At 39.6% G+C, this 11,511-nt stretch overlaps 1 pseudogene; it reads left to right on the top strand.

Moving 5' to 3' along the window:
* Positions 1-648: 648 nt before the first annotated feature.
* LOC139944395 (uncharacterized) lies at positions 649-11,502 on the top strand (annotated as a pseudogene).
* The last annotated feature ends 9 nt before the right edge of the window (positions 11,503-11,511 follow it).

Here is an 11,511-nt window from a genome sequence, read left to right as displayed (position 1 = left end):
ACCACTTAAATTTTTTTCCACTGGTTTATCAGAGTTTCATAGTCATAATGGGAAGAATAGTTCCTATAGAAACACAATCTGAGAAGCATTACCGCAGTGACGCTTCTTACATTAAATTTTGGGGTCGCCAGAAGCCATTGGACACTATTGGTAATTGTCAAAGGCCAGTCTTCCCACTTGCTGTATCTCAACATAATATGCATAATAATAACAAACCTGTGAAAATTTGAGCTCGATTGGTCGTCGGAGTTGCGAGATAACTATGAAAGAAAAAAAAAACACCCTTGTCACACAAAATTGTGTGCTTTCAGATGCTTGATTTCGGGACCTCAAATTCCCCATTACTCATTACCAAGTAAGGTTTTATGCTAATAATTATTTTGAGTAATTACCAATAGTGTCCACTGCCTTTAAGCTATTTTTCTGTGCTTAGCAAGTGTTTGTGCTTCCAGGCATAATGAAATTAGGCCTACGTTCCAGTCTATTTCCTGGCAGGCAATACATTCCACTGCTCATATTATGAAAAATGCTGTATAATAACGACCAAATAAATAGAAGGCTGGATTTCTGCACAAAAATATTGGAAAAAGTCATACAAATTGAATTTTGATAGCGCCCTCTATTGACAGGCTAATTTCATTATGATTCAAATTATATCGCCAGTTGTTCTTTCTTCACCAATGTTCTCCAATAATTTCACGAAATCGCATTAAAAATCACAGATTATTCTTTATCCATCAACCAGTTAATTCTCGCCCGTCCGTGCAGTATAAAAGTGAGTAGGACTTTTCTTATTTTGTTATCTCTAAAGATGGGATATTGGTATTTTTTAAGTATGGGGCTCGTGATCAGTGTGACTGTGATGATCAATCATTGATGGTTTGCTGCGTGCATGGGAAAGTTTGTTGTTTACCAGTTACGATATGGTAGTGTTTTACCGTAGTTACAGAAGTTCCGGAGTACCCAGTCATCAAGTGGTTGATTATTAAGGTTACTAGTGCTGTGTTTCTTCTCTTTGGGCCTAATAATCCAGTTGATCTCATTGTTTTGTGTACATGCTGTATTACCTATATAACAAAAAAATATTAATAATTGACACTAGGCCTAGGCCTGTTTCGTTGTCTACGGATATGTGATGTGTGCTTTGTTTACCCACGCCTGCTTCTTCTATTCTGTGGAAGAGGTAAAGACATCACCAATCAGTGGTAAAGCTCGTTCATTTCAACAATGGATGAAGGTAAGTGAAGATTGAACAACTTCTTTCCAATTTTCTCATTTTGCTTTCACCTTTTTTGTTTACAGTACAGTACTCTTGATGTTGGAACTGTAATACTTACCTTCATTGGTGATGATCAGTGTTGTAGCCATGGTGGGCGACGGTGGGCGGGCCTGCCCAGTACTGACATGTTCCGCCTGGCACTTCAGCTGAAAAACAGACTGCCAATACCACAACTAGTTCCAATGGTAGGTCTTGTATTGCATAATGGTCATCAGCCAGTGAGGCAGTTGAACATCTTCTGTGATTAATTTGTGGGCAGAAGTTTTATTGGGCTCTTAAAGTCACCTGGAAGTGGTATTTTTTTCAAAATAAAGCTTTTGTCACTAATGTGTTTTGATGAGTGGAATGTGAATCAGTTAACTAAGGTTTTAAAAAATCAGTTCTTATGTTATTTACAAATTTAACAGCAGACCCCGACCCGAGAAGGCGCTGTTCGTGACGTCAATCGAGGCAGACTTTGCCTGTAATGCGTAGAGTAAACACGATTGCAAAATGTACGGACCAAGTCGTGAGTTTGTACTTTTAAAAACAAAAAAAAAATGTTTTTTTCCGGCAATGCCGACCAGGTGTATTGCTGCTGAATGCAGAAAAACACTTTTTGAAATGTACCAACTCACGACTTGGACGTACATGTACTTTGCACGTGTGTTTATTATACGCATTGCAGGCAAAGTCTGCCCCGAATGGCGTTACAAGAGGGGTAGGCGGAGTCAGCCCCCCAAACAACTTTATATATTTTTTTAACATATAAATCGTGACAAACAATTACTAAAAAAATTATATACTCTTATGTTTGAAAGAAAAAAATTCTACTTCCAGGTGACTTTAAGTTTATACAATGATGCTTTAAGGCAAAATGAGTTGTCTTTCGACCCTTGTCATTTTTTATTTAATTTTTGGAAATCTGAAAAGAGCAAAAGCTATACTCTGCTACTTTGAAAACTCTAGGTTTATACAACCTTTTGTTCAAAATTTATGAAAGGAGATAACACCAAGAGATCTGAGCAACTGAAAAAGGTTGAAAGCCCTTTCTGGTTTAAAACCCTTTACATCCACAGGTATGAACTGCTAGACAAATTGCTTAGGCCTGCAGACATCCCGCTCCTCCGCCCCTTTGACATTATATCGGAGGAACCACCTGCAACCAAGTGGAAATGACCAAAAACACTTTTCCAAAAACAAAGTGTCACCCGCCAGACAAATGTTTTGCTGCATTTGGCCTGGCAGACGCTCTGCTCCCCCCCCAACTTTGTATAGGGAATGGTGTTATTGGTCATTTCAACTTGGTTTATGTGACTCCTCCGATGTTTAACCTGGGGGTTGGGATAGGAGGAGTCTGGCGGGCCCAATGCAGCAAAAACCTTGTCAGGCGGCTGATACTGGTTTGGGGAATAGTGTCATTGGTCATTTCAACTTTGTTTGAGGTGGTTCCTCTGATGTTAACTTAAGTAGGGGGGGGGGGGTGTCGGGCGGGCCCAATGCAGCAAAACTTCTGTCAGGCAGCTGAATACTGGTATTAAGAATAGTGTTAATCGTCCTAATTCTCTATGGTCATTTCAACTGCGTTTCAGGCTGTTCCTCTGATGTTTAACTGGGGGGGGGGGTGTCTGGCGGGCCCCTGGATGCAGCAATTTTTTTGTCGGGCGGCTGATACTGGTATTGGGAATAGTGTCATCATTTGTCATTTCAACTTGGTTTACAAGGGGGTCTGATATTTAACGTGGGGGGGGGGGGTCTGGCAGGCCTAATGCAGCAAAACCTTTGTCTGGTGGCTGATACTGGTATTGGGAATAGTGTCATCATTGGTCATTTCAACTTGGTTTTAGGTGGTTCCTCAGATCTTTAACCCAGGAGAGGGGGGGGGGGGGTCTGGTGGCTGTTACTGGTATTAATTATAGTGTTATTGGTCCTTTCTCTATCTGGTCATTTCAACTGCGGTTCCTCTGTTGTTTAACCCAGCTACTAGCATACTTGTTGTTATTAAATTATGGGCTCTTACGTTTTAAAAGAATACCAGGTCGACGCGTGGGGCCAGGGCTGGAGCTCCAGAAAGGGGGTGTTTTTAGAATTATGTATTTCAAGAGTATGAGTATGGATTTCACTGAGTATGGATTGAATTTTTGGTGCATCTTCATAAACCCTTGGAGTATCAAGAAGACGACAGGCCTAACCATGCCGGATTAACATGAGTTGAGATTTGTGAGTTTGGTGTTATTTACCGAGCTTTGTTTGTTTTGATTGGCCGTTTGCAGGGAAGAGGTTGAATCAAGGAAGAGGCTGAGTGAGAACAATGCAGAGGACTTGAAGCATATGGATAAAAGACTAAGAGACAACCAGGAGCTCCACACAGGTTATTACATTTGGAGAAATCTTTCCATAAAGCTTTGTCCCTTTTTATTGAAACTGTACTTAGTTTTCGTCCAATACCAATCCATCAAGTAGTTTATTTATTTGTTTATTTATTTATTCACCCAGGCTTTAAAAACTTCAAAACACACAGCAACAATAAGTAGAAATGTATAACTTTTGCATTATTAGTAAAATAATTAGAGACATATCAACAAAAAGCAAGCAGAAGCCTATAGGGATTGCCCAATAGGGAACCAAATCACTATTCAGTTCTTGAATTGGTCTCAACATTTTGACTAGCTTGCTCTAGTCATCGTCAAGAGACTGACTCCGGGGTAGTGCAGTTAATTATGATCCTATAAAGCTAAAGTAGTTGTCCCAGCCAATTTTCTATACCTGCGCCAGGGTATATTTACAAAGCAGGACAGTTCTTTTCAGAACAAGTTTCCCCAAAATCTGATATTCTACTCTTTGCGGTAGTAAAATAAAGCAAGACAGTTCTCTAAAGAACAAACTCTACCTGGCAAGTAGAAACACACATGGTGTTTGTTACCGCAAACCAAATATATATTGATACCTCACCATGCAATGCCTAAATTCTTTTGTACCCTTTTCACTGATGAAAGAGGTTTCTAAAAAAAGTATTGCCTTGTTAGTGATTTCCAATCCATGTTTAGTTTCACCTCACATGTAGGTACTTTTTTCCCCAAAAGACTTCGTTGGATTAAAACACAAGTGCTTTATTTGTCTTTAAAAAGACAAATAGGTAATTAATATCTGCAAATTATTTATTATGGCCCATCAAAATGAACTAGGCATTTCTGAGCTTTTAAGAAACTGGTGATTGTTAAATGTAATACTGTAAAAAATTAACTATGCCTAGTGATCAAATGCACACAAAACATGCAACTACACATGTAGATCATTCAGACTGAATTTATTCGTTTAACAGCAGCTGATGTAAATTTGTCCGATATTTGTTGTCTATTGTAGGTTGCGTAGAGAAGCCCTACAGAAGTACATTCGGCGAGCAGTAGCGTCTAGACAAACGGTAAGTACAGTCTTATGATTTTTCTCCTGTAGATGATCAGTGTATATTAATAGAAACATGAGTCTTTAACCAATAGTTCTTTTCCTAACCAACACTATTCAAAAAGAGACTCACATGGTGTTATCGCAAAATGTTCTTATAGTTATAATTCCACCATACAAAGTTTCAAATTCTACTAATGGTGGTGGGCATCAAATAGGTGGGGGTGGGGTGTGACAAGGGGAGAGGGGCACAATATCAAATGTCCCCCCCCCATCTTTTTGACCACCTTGATCATGAAGCCAAAGTATTGCACTGTGTAAGACCAACCCTGTGTCTCGCCATGGGCATTAATCCTGGGGGCTAAGGATGACACAACTTTTTAGAAGGGTGGGGGACACTATATCAAACGTCCCCTCTCAAAATTGACCAAAGATTGCACCACAGAGCATCTAAAATGCAGAATTTTCCTGTGCCTATAGACGATGTGACCTCTGACATCACACGAAAACCATAACATGATTTGCGCGCATACTGCCGGGCAAAACCTTTGTGTTTTGGCAGCCAGCTAGAAAGTGTACGCAATCTTACTGTGACTGCGCAACTCAGGTGCCCGACGAAACATGACGTATAGAGTGTTTTGTCAACAGAGGGTGGTTTGAATGTAAACATAGGTCACATCGTCTATAAGAGGGCCTGGACCCTATGCTATTTGGCTTCTCACACGAATGCTCAAACATTATGATTGATGCCATTGACGGGACACAGGGTTTGGTCTTATACGGTGCAATACTTGAGTTTCAAGATAAAGACACGTCATTAGATACGGCAAACATTTGAGTTTATGCCCTCCACCCTTCAAAAATGGGGGGGGGGGGTGGGGGGGATAGTCCCTTCCACTGTTTCAAGGGGGAGGTGCAATTTTGTCAACGTTTGAGCATTAGTGTGAGAAGCCAAACAGCATCTAGGATCCAGGCCTGATTAAAGGCAGTGGACACTATTGGTAGTGACTCAAAATAATTGTCAGCCTAAAACCTCACTTGGTAACTTGCAATGGGGAGAGGTTGACAGTATCAAACATTGTGAGAAACGGCTCCCTCTGAAGTGTCGTAGTTCCCGAGAAAGAAGTAATTTTTCATGAAATTCATTTCAAGATCTCAGATTTAGAATGCAAGGTCTCAAAATCAAACATCTGAAAGCACACTACTCTGTGTGACAGGTGTTTTTTTGTTTTGTGCATTAATATCTCGCAACGAACGATTGAGCTCAGATTTTCACAGGTTTGTTATTTTAGGCATTTTGAGATACACCAAGTGAGAAGACTGGTCTTTGAAAATTACCAATAGTGTCCAGAGTCTTTAGGCAAGCCTGGACTCATGCCGTAAAGATTTCACACTCGCATGCCACTCTTTGACAGATTTGCCCCCTACAACTTGTGTCATGTAGATCCGTACTTGAAGATGCTGTTAACTCAAAAGGTTCTACTGCTGCTCACATTTTAAAGGCTTTGCTCTATTCCATTCTTTTTGCCTCTTGTTGACAGTTGCCCTAAGATTGCACCACAGAGCATCTAGAATGTGAACTGTTCCCAGGCCCCTCAAACGAGCCCGACCCACGCCGTAAAGGTTTCACACGAGCATGCTTATAGATCCCCACATGAAGATGATGTTAACCAAAAAGGTTATACAACTGCTGCTCACATTTAAAAGGCTTTATAAATGTTCTGTTCCATTCGTTTTGCCTATTGGCCTAAGTTTGCACCAGAGAACACCTTGAATGCAAAGTTTTCCCAAGTTTTTTTCCGAAAAAGGTTTTGCGTTCCGCTTTATAGCATGCTCCATCTTTAATTGGTTTGCCCTACCAACAAGCCCCCACCCCCTTTATAGAATTTCCTGTCTTAATCCACCCTTGACGATGCTAGGAATGAACCGCCGTCTGAGCATTATATGTAGAAATAATTTGTATACGCAGCTATAACTGAGTTGGTTTTTAGCTAATAACCAGGATAGCAATTAAATGGTGCATCATTTGTCATAGCTCGAAATAGTCATTAAATTCCAAGATCTCAGATGGGGCACATCTTCCCTCAGACTCATAAGATTGCACTAGAGAGCATAAATGGCCTTAAAATTTTCCTGGGGCCCTTACTCGAGGCCGGACCCCGCGCCGTAGATGGTATGACTAACGATGTTCCTCCCCCCATCTTTCAAGACAGATTGACGCCGATGCTAATGGTCACTCTAAAGAAATTATAACATTATAAATGTTTTCTCATTTTCTCAGTTGCACAAAACCCAAGAGAGCAAAAGAGCTGAGCTGGAGAGTCAAATGAAGGATAACAGGAAGCGGAGGAAGACTGTGTAAGAGACACTGTTTTTTTTCTTATTCAAGATTACATCTCAGCAACACCGTACTTAAGGGTTTGGATACCTTTTGTACAAAACAAAACTCAATGTCAACAGATATACATTAAACTATCCGGTTTGAAGATAATGGTGGTAGAAGGCTTCTAAAATATTACTTGCCTTGCTGAGGTTGTAAGTTTTGAGACATGAGTAAAAAAATATTATGAAAGTAGTTTTCGTTTCATGAAACAAAAGTGATCTTAGCATGTAAAACGTATTTACGCTACTCTCCTGAAAACCTTGCTGTTTGATTTTGCCTTTTGTTTTCTTCGCAAAACTTTAAAACTAATGTTGCTAAAATTGTATAATACATGTACATCATTACAGTGCATCTAGGGATTTATGTAATGGGCAAAATTGTTATACAAAAGGTACCAAAACCCTTTAAAGATACAACTTTGTACTTGTTTTTGAGATCGTCATTCCTTTTATCTATTGTCCCTGAATGAGAATGCATTTATTAACTGAACCATTTCTGGGTTTATAATTTGTTTTTAACCTTTATACTGATGTGTTTTAACCACTGTACCCTGTGAAAACAAATATAATATGCAAATCACTCGAGTGGGATTTGAACGCGCGACCTTTGCATTGCTAAAGCAGATGTCCTACAACTAGACCACCGAGCTAGCCCGATGGCTAGAGGCAGCTCAAATCCTGGGTTTAAAAAACTGACTGACCCATAACCCTATTAACAATAAATAATTGTAGTGCCAGTAGTGAAAATTTGTGTTGTTTCTTTCCAAATTGCTTGTATTAGAAATGTAAAGTTATTGTGTAATGTTTATTTTCATCTGCAGCACGCAGCAGCGCTGGAGTGGGAGTGAAAAGATCACCTTTTGTCACAACAGTGGAGTCAGTGCTACTATACGGAGATGAGACCTAGACCCTAACCACCAGGATGGAGAAGTCTCTGGATGGTTGCTACACCAGGATGCAGCGTATGACCCTAAACATCCCCTGGCAAGACCACATGAGAAACTCCAATGGCTGGCCAAAGGCTACAGAGAAGATCCGTGAACGCCGCCTCAAGCTTGCTTGGCACTGTGTCCGCCACTCAGAGCTTGCCCCTTGCCCAATCATCCTCTGGGAGCCCACCCAAGGCAAGGCTTCTCGTGGGAGAAGATGACTCTCCTATACCTAGACACACATCGGCTTGACCAGCGCTGAAGAACTACGCTCCTTCATGCTGGACCGGAACATCTGGAGAAAAATCACTGAGCAGGCTCGAGCCTCTAGATGGCGCTTGACTTGATTGATTGGGAGTATGATTCAAACTGTGAGCAGCTCAACAGGCCTCATCCAAAACACCTGTCATCATAGTCCATAGTGATGGTACCCAAGCCCATCAAGAGAGCCCCATAGTCTGCCGACCAGAACACCAATGGGAATCTTGAGGTTCAGGTGGTCACCAAGCAAAATCCTAAGGAGAGGTCAGATAAGACTGGTGAGGTCAACCATTTTGAAGTCCAGTCGCTCAGACGACATCATAGTGATGAATTTGGTAATGCTTCACCAAAGTCAGTCGGTTCAGAGCCTCCATCGCCAACACGATCAACGGAGAAATCTCCAAGAAAAGATGCTGTCATCCCATCACCTTGGGGTTCACCACAGAAATCCCAAGGTGATGAGCTCTCTGCAGCGTTTCCTGGTCATCACACCAGAAGCATCAGCCATAAGAAAGTACCGGAAGAAGGCGTCAATCCCGAAGTTTTTTAATTAGGTTTTATTGTTTTGTTATTCTTGAGTTTTATACATATTAACTGCAACAATGACGCTACAGTTGTACCAGTTGCTTTAAAATGTATTAAACCACCTCAGATGTATAATTATTTAACTTGGCTTTTAAGACACTGGACACTATTGGTAATTGTCAAACACTAGTCTTCACAGTTGGTGTATCTCAACATATGCACAAAATAACAAACCTGAGAAAATTTGAGCTCACAAAGTTTTATACTATCACCCTCTCCCCATTACTCATAATCAACTGGTATGCAGTGCTGACCCCTAAATGAATTAGCACCGTGGACTTGTTAATATCAAATTATGTGACAGGATGCCATACACAAAGCAGACCCTTTCCATAAGGGCATGAATACAACAACAAATTAAAACAATTATATGATGTTATATGGGATAGTAGGGTTTGTATAAAAAGCAAAACTTATAACAAGGAACAAAGTTAACTTACTGTTTTAAAGGCACTGTACACATTTGGTAATTACTCAAAATAGGCCTTTCTTAGCATAAAACATTACTTGGTAACGAGCAACGGAAGACTGTAGATAGTATAAAACATTGTGAGAAACGACTTCCTATAAAGAGATAATTTCTCACTAAAATAATATATATAAAAATTGGCCAGAAGCACACTATTTTATACAACAAGAGTGATTTTTTCTTTCATCAGTTTCTTGCAACTTCAATGAACAGTTGAGTCCAAAATTTCCACATTCTTGTTTCTTTATGCATATATGTCCGGATACACCGAGTAAGAATACTGGTCTTTGACAAAAACCAAACGTGTTCAGTCCTTATTGGGTTTTTTTTTTAATTAAGATGCGTACTACCTGTGATAGTATTAACAAACCATGCAATGTACTTGTACAGTAGCATTAACATCAGTGCCCAATTTCATATAGCTACTTTTAGCAAGCACAAACCGTAGAGTTATATATAAGAACTAGAGCGCGCACTGACCTATATACGCGCCCCGGTATGCGAGCAGGCGGCCATTTTTTAAGTTGACAACACAGCTATCTCACAGCGTGTGTTTGTGCGGCCATTTTGTAAGTTGAACAAACAGCATCGCGTGAGCGTTCAATACAAAAATTCAAACATGTATTTCGTATTCAACGCGCGTGCAGAATGATGCGCTTATCATCTTGCGGTCCCGTGGCCTTTGTGCACGAAGCATCGCTCGTGTGCCCTCTAGTTCGTATATATAATTCCATGGCACAAACACATTTCTTGTTACCAGACTAAAAAGATACCAGCAAGGAACCATGTCACATGGTCCATCTTTTGCTTGTTTCCTGCTTAAATTTGCTCAGCAGACAAGGAAATGTTAAGCAAAATTGTCTGTTTAAGCAGCTACATGAAATTGGCCTGCAGTGCGTTATCAGTATCAGTATTTTTCAGCATTATTGTTTTATTTTTAAGGTTCTGGTTTTTGTTTGTTTTTGCATTTTATTTGTTTCCCGAACTTAACTATAGTTTTACAATTGGTGTCTGGACTCAAACTTCTAGAAAGTTATTATTCTATGCTATCTATTCTGGGGGAGATTTATGAAATGTTATTGCTGTTTCAGATCTGTAGAGTATTGAGCTTAAAGCTTTTAGTATCTTATTATATAAGTTATCACACAAGCGCGAGTGGAATACGGAAAAATATAGCGCCTCTGCGTTCCATATCCAAAGAGGCCGAAGGCCGAGTTGGATATGGGACGCAGACGCGCTATATTTTCCGTATTTCCACGAGCGAGTGTGTGATAACGTATTTATCTTTAAGCAAACTTGGCGCGTGACATAGAACACACATGATGCATGGTAGTGATATTAGCCGTGCAATATAGGTTTTTATCACCACTCCATTCTGCCAATTTGATTGGAGAATTAGCGCGTACTTGAAGATAATTTCAGTTGATGTTGTATGCTATGTTTAATTAAAAGTACCACTTGGTGATCTTTAAATGAAAAACCAGAGTAGAACCATAGTTTCATTCTACAATCAAACGTTCGTTACATTGTATAAAGTACTAAAATATGTAGTACAAAGCCTTTATATGAAACCAATTGATGGTACTTTTAATAGCGAATTATTAGGTTGACCCTGAAGGCACTGGACACTATTGGTAATCACTGTCAGCATAAAGACTGACTTGTTAAAGAGCAATGGAGAGCTGTTGATAGTTTAAAACATTTGAGAAATTTTTCCCTTCTGAAGTAATGAGAAAGAAGTAATTTTCCACTAGTTTATGAACAAAAAAATGATTTCGGGACTTACAATTTGTTTTAAGGTCTCAAAATCAAGCATCTAAAAGCACAAGAGATCGTGTAAACAACTTGGGTGTTTTTCTTCCATTATGTTACTACTTCGACGACCAATTGAGTTCAAATTTTCACAATAACCAAAGGTGTCCAGTTTCTTTAAGGGGTCCAATTTACACATATATTGATATTCACTCTTCACAACAAACAAAACTACTAAAACAAAGTTCCACAATTTGTTTTCACATTTTGGTGAAAGTTCCACATTTACTTGTTTGTTATTAAATAAAATAAAGTAGGCCCCCATAGCTTATTTTACTCAAACGAGATTTTGCATTTGACAACAATGGGTAATTAAAAATGGCATTTGGATAAGAAGTTGGACTTAGAAAGTTTCCCGCTCTTTTTGAGTGTGATGGTTCGACCTGTCCTGGTGTGTCATTTTGTTATCTAAA

This window comes from Asterias amurensis, chromosome 11, assembly GCF_032118995.1.
Source record: "Asterias amurensis chromosome 11, ASM3211899v1".
Lineage (NCBI taxonomy): Eukaryota > Metazoa > Echinodermata > Asteroidea > Forcipulatida > Asteriidae > Asterias > Asterias amurensis.
This window is presented reverse-complemented; position numbering and strand designations above follow the sequence as displayed.